Source organism: Lineus longissimus, chromosome 4 (assembly GCF_910592395.1).
Source record: "Lineus longissimus chromosome 4, tnLinLong1.2, whole genome shotgun sequence".
NCBI classification, from domain to species: domain Eukaryota; kingdom Metazoa; phylum Nemertea; class Pilidiophora; order Heteronemertea; family Lineidae; genus Lineus; species Lineus longissimus.
Genome location: NC_088311.1, coordinates 11427907 through 11433953, shown reverse-complemented (window position 1 = coordinate 11433953; position 6047 = coordinate 11427907).

Genomic DNA, 6047 nt, shown 5'->3' with positions numbered 1-6047 from the left:
GCGAGATCTTTCGGTACGAGATTACAATCTCGCCAAAACCGCGGACAACAACAGCGCATTTTTTTCCAAAATCTCGCAATCATATTAAATGCCGTGCGAAAAATAGTGTTTTTAGCTACGCTGGCTTTGCAGCGTAGCTTATGCTTTGGACTGGGGCTGGCTGAAAGTAGTCCTAGCAAAAGTGCTGCACTTTCATACATTTTTCAGAAAAATCTTCCAGCAAATGTTACCTATTCTAAGAGCTCTTGATGACAAATCCTATAGCCAACTATTGGAACTTTGTTTTGATACGCAGGTTAGGTACACATGCATACTTACAGGGAGTAAAATTTCACTAGTTTTGAGGGGAAACATGGGTAAGGAGGAGCATCCTCGGCCCCAGTTGTTTTCCACACGCTCCTGCTCTCGCTATACAAAGGGGCGTAAGGAGTATCTCAGAGCAACCATCTATCAAAAACCTGACTCAGGATGAAGGAGAAGTCGTGTTGAATGCCCTGTCTGCAAGAGGATGCCCGGAATCGGCTCCGATGCGATGATTGGTCCGTCGCAAGATAAGAATACACCTTTGAGTAATAGTTATACTCAAGCATACATGCAGGCCTACTGTCATTGACTGCAGTGTTTTTGTATAGCCGAGTGCATGTTGAATGAGGACAAAGGCCTGCTTGCACTTTATCGTTATCAGCAACATAGCCACCACTGGTGGCCTACTTTACATGTCGAAAAATACGGAAAATATGTCATGTTATTTTATACGGTTTTCACTGGCCTACATGTAACTCTAGCGCACTTTATCGCATAGCCTATAAAATTACAAGGAAAAACTATCCTGTCATTTTAAACTGTGTCACAAGTGTTTATTTACCAGTTATTGCGGGTAGGTTAAAATGAGACGTACTGTAAGTGAGCTTGAGTTAACAGGTCTTCTCATGAATGTTACAGCTTGGAAATATTACTTACAATCTACGACATTTCATTGCTTGTTGACCACTCCTCTCTAGTCCAGATGTACAAGTCAAAACACCAGCCACCTACTCTTAGGTTGCAGAAGCTATGGGAACGACTATCTCAGTATTCTTTTGACATTTCTTACTGTAAAGGGTTCGATATGGTCATTTCAGATTTCCTCAGCAGAGCACCAAGGGAAGACGACGATGACCTTGAAAGGATTATGCCAATAGCCCTTCCAGCCCAGCTAGTACAATTCTGCCCATTGTCTGCAGATGATCACGCCTTTCCTTTCAGAGCAGCCCCAGTAGAAAGGCCAGTGACGCGAGCATTCGCGAGACAGATGAACATTCCTGTCAAGCCACTTTTTCCGGAGAGACCACCCTAACCAAAGATGCCGAGGTCCCTGAAGTTGAGGCTAACCAGGACCAGCCGATTCCAGATGCTCCAGATGTTCCAGATGCTCAAGATGTCAATCCACAGGAGGACGTCTTAGACCCGCCTTTGCAGAACGAGAATAATGATCAACGCCCCCTGCAGGCCGACAACCAACCCCGACCAGGTGAATTGAGAGACTTCGAACCAATGATACCGGGGGACATCTTCTACCCACCGCCAAAGACAAAACCTGCGAAACCCAGAAAGCCAATACCAGAAGAACCAAGACTGGTGGACCGAGTCGTCAAGAAACCGGCTAAAGAGGATTCAAACATAGAGGAATTTCTGGAGTTTCTTCGCAAGCCAGAGCCTCTGATCACCAAGATCGAGGATTTGACGGCTCGTCATATCCCCAACCAGTCTGAGCTTAACAGAGTTTTGAATATCATAAAACGGAAAGTCATCAGAGATTACAATTTACCTTTTGAAGCACAACAATTCAAGGCAGCCCAACAGTCTTCTCCAAACTTTAAACCTATTTATGATTATCTCGCCTACCAAATTTTACCCAATGATAAGAAAGCAGCAAGAGTGATAATGCTTAGAGCAGAACAATATTTATTATGCAATGATATTCTTTTCAGAATATTCTTTCCGTCTAATAGTGATCATTTCTGTTTTCAGCTTGTGATCCCTGACCAGTTCATTGATCCGTTGATAGCCAAGTATCATGATTCTCTATTGAGCAATCACCAAGGTTGTGTTAGAACTTACCTCACAATGAGGAAATTGTTCTATTTTCATGGCATTTATTAACGCATTGTATCTTATATCCAGTCTTGTGCTCAATGCCAGCAATTCAAAGGAAGAGCTGAAATGCTGAGGCCATTCCATGAGCGAATTCCTTTGGATTATTCACCATTTCAGACTATTTCTTTAGATTTCAAGAAGATGGTGACGTCAAAATCGGGATATTCCTGGCTGATGGTTGTTACCTGTGCTATAACGAGATATACTGTGTGTGTTCCAATGAAGACATTGGATGCTCCAGCTATCAGTGAGGCCCTTATCCAGCGCGTATTTTGCTGTTATGGCATCCCAGATGTCCTAGTTACAGATGCCCAGTCGTCGTTGATAGGTAAAGTCATGGAGATTGTGTGTACTGCACTTGGTATCAGCCAGAAAGTTGTGTCTGTTATGAATCACGGTTCGCTACATGTAGAAAGACAGATTAAATCAGTCGCTGATTTGATAAAAGTGAATTTAGATCAGTATGGTGACGATTGGATACGGTATCATTCGGTTGCGCAATACTCTTATAACACATTTTGTTCGCCCCAGTTAGGGAATCATTCCCCCTATTATTTGTTATTTTACAGGGAACCGAAAGATGTTAGTGGTTTAAATTTCAGGCCACTTTTGGGATTGACCAAGTCCCAACAGGAGTATATTGAACAGTTAAAACACCGATTTGATAGTGTGTCTAAATTCATGTTACAGTTGCAGGAACACCAGCAGAAAACCCAGAATGAGAAGATCTCGCAACGATTGTCCAAGAGTCCAACATATGCCCAAGGACAGCTTGTTTACGTATTTGCATAAACCCAGCAGTTCTAGTCTTACATCTAATGCTAAGAAGTTCACTGCTAAGTATGTGGGTCCGTTTGTTGTTCATCAAGTGTTGGATCCTAGCCATGTATTGCTTGCAGATATCAAGGGTAGAATATTGAGAGATGTGTTTCATGTAAACCGAATTAAGCCGGCATTTATGAGAGCCACTGAGTGTAGTAATACTTTAACTTGCAAAAGTTGAGAGAAGCTTTGGCTATGAACGAACCAAAGATTGATGTTGAAGAGGACAAGTGTCATCTCAACAGCGAGGACACACCTAAGTATCATTTTGTTGATGAGACAGGTAAAGAAATAAGTAATGTTTGTTCTTGTAATGAGTCTGATTTCGTCTTTTCAGCACAGGGCCAGCCCATCGATCTGTCGGTGCACAAGGAGAATCTAGAGGTGAATAATGGGTTTGCCGGCGCGGTTCCTATGTCAAGGGAGCAACAGGTGCGCTTGGTGCAGAAATTGCAGATGGCGCCTGCGTCTCACACAGACTATACTGTTGTCAAAGCCAAGTTTCGAGCAGGACAATTGCGAATTTTGTTGTCTCTTCCATTGCAGTCTGGTATTTTCAGGTTCTGGTGGGATCCTCACAGTGTACGAAACTGTGCCGAGGTTGTTAGCATACTTACATACTTACGGCACCGCAAATATTTCCGCTGTATTCACAGAGCGACCGTAACTTTGCGGATCCGTATGTCAGGACCGCAAATCTGCGTGAGGTCCTGCGCCGTCCGCAAGCATCACTACAGATATACTGATTTGTAACGGCAGTCGCATTGATAGTCGAGGAAGAAATAAACAGGCATGCATGGAGGCGTCAGCGAGTGTTTCGGGACAGACTTCAGCCATTCGATATTTATGATGACAGAGACCTCATATCACGGTACAGGATGCCAAGGCATGTTTTGATGGAAGTGATAGATCCGATTCGTGACGAAGTCGAACACCCAACCAATAGGTCGCATGCAATACCAGCTGTGCTTCAAATCCTATGTGCAATCAGGTATTACGCAACTGGAAGTTTTCAGCTTGTTACGGGAGACCTCGGTAATATAAGTCAGCCATCCATATCCCGAATAATCTTTAGAGTTTCGTCTGCTCTACAAGAGGTGTCTGCCAGGATAATTCGATTTCCGATGGACCAAGCTGGACAAAATAGAGTGAAAGAGGGCTTTTACAGTGATGACCGCAGGATCCCAAATGTCTTGGGATGTGTAGATGGTAGTCTCGTGCCGATCAAGCGCCCTTCACAAAATGAAGAGGCTTATGTATGCAAGCATCAATACCCAGCAATAAACGTGCAAGGTGTCTGCTCTGAGGATAAAAAATTCCTCAACATAGTTGCAAATTGGCCAGGGGCTGCTCATGACGCGTTCATTTGGCGCCAATGCCATTTCAACCGATTGTTGCAGAATGGTGGAGGAAACGATGGCTACCTACTTGGAGACAGTGCGTATCCCTTGGCGCCGTGGCTTTTGACACCAATTCGAAATCCAGAAAACGAGGCAGAGAGGGGGTATAATTCTCATCACAGACGTATGAGACAAAGAATTGAGGGAACATTTTCGAGGTGGAAAATGCGGTGGTTGTGCCTACATAGAGATGGTAAGTAGTGCCATAAAACCGCTGTTGTAAGGTCTATACAGTGCCATCATTATCCATTAAAGTTTGGCTATCTTTGACTTTATTGTCAGGTTTCAGATAGAGTGGACCTACATTAAGTATGTAAAACTCATTTGCATTTCTTTTCCTTACACTCCGGCCGGAGAGAAGTTGCAAGGTTATCATGGCAACTGCTGTCCTTCATAATATATGTGAGGTGCATGGTTTACCAGTGCCACGGGGTGCACCACCTAACTTGGTGGACGATGCAGACTTGGACAGAAACCCCCCACTCTATCCAGATGATGCGGATGGTCAAGCTGTAAGGAACAGAGTAATCAGACAAAATTTCGGGAATTGAAGTATGTAATTATTCAATAATACAATACATAGTTACAATACAGAGTGGCTTCCGCATACATTACTTGATAACTTTTGGAAGAAGGCTAGTGCGCACCCTTCTTACCCAGCTTTTGAAATAAACCTTCAGTGATGGCGCTTACATTAGGACGGGGTTTAGGAGCATTGCTAATAGATTGTTGGCGAGTCATCAGTTCCAATTTTTTCTTTTCAATGTCAACAAGTTGCTCAAGAGTGGTCAGAGTCTTCTCTTCGACCTGCAAGCGGCGCTTGTCAACATCTAACCGGCGGGTTTCAACGTCCAGCATCATTTCGGTTACGGATTTCTTCCCTGCACTTGTTAGCTCACCTCTTAGCAGAGGTGAGCTTATCCCATACCGTGGCGTCCGTCGTCCGTCGTTGTATCGTCGTCGTCGTCGTCGTCGTCCGTCATCCGTTAGCAGGGCACGTTTCATAACTGTTAGAGCTATTGAGTTGAAACTGGGTACACATGTACCCTTATGTAATGACACCTTGGAGACCAAGTTTCGGTCCAATTCGTTTCATGGTTTGGCCACCAGGGGGCCAAACGTTAAAAGTGAAAATATGCAATATCTCCCTTAATAGTAGTCGGGAAATTTTGAAAAAAAATATGGTAGGTACTTCTAGCAAAGGTGCATCATATATCCTCCGGGTTTTTGATTTGACCTACTTTTCAAGGTCACAGAGGTCAAATCGTGTAAATTGGCGGTTAGGATGTAACGATGGCACGTTTCTAAACTGCAATGACTATTGATACCAAATTTGGTACACATTTACCCCTTAGTCAGGTGATCTCAGGGACCGAAGTTTGGTCCAATATGATTCACCACTTGACCACCAGGGGGCAAAATCCAAAAACCTTAAAAATGTGATTATTCCTTAACTTCTTGCCCGATTGCCACCAATTTGATATCATGGGTACATCTAACCACCATACAGTATATGTCACACAGGTTTTTAATTTGACTTTCTTGTCAAGGTCACAGAGGTCAAATGGCGTAAATTTGCCGTCAGGCCGTAACTATGGCACGTTTCTTAACTGCAATGACTATTGATCACAAATTAAGTACACATGTACCCCTTGGTCAGGTGATCTCAGGTACCGAAGTTTGGTGGGA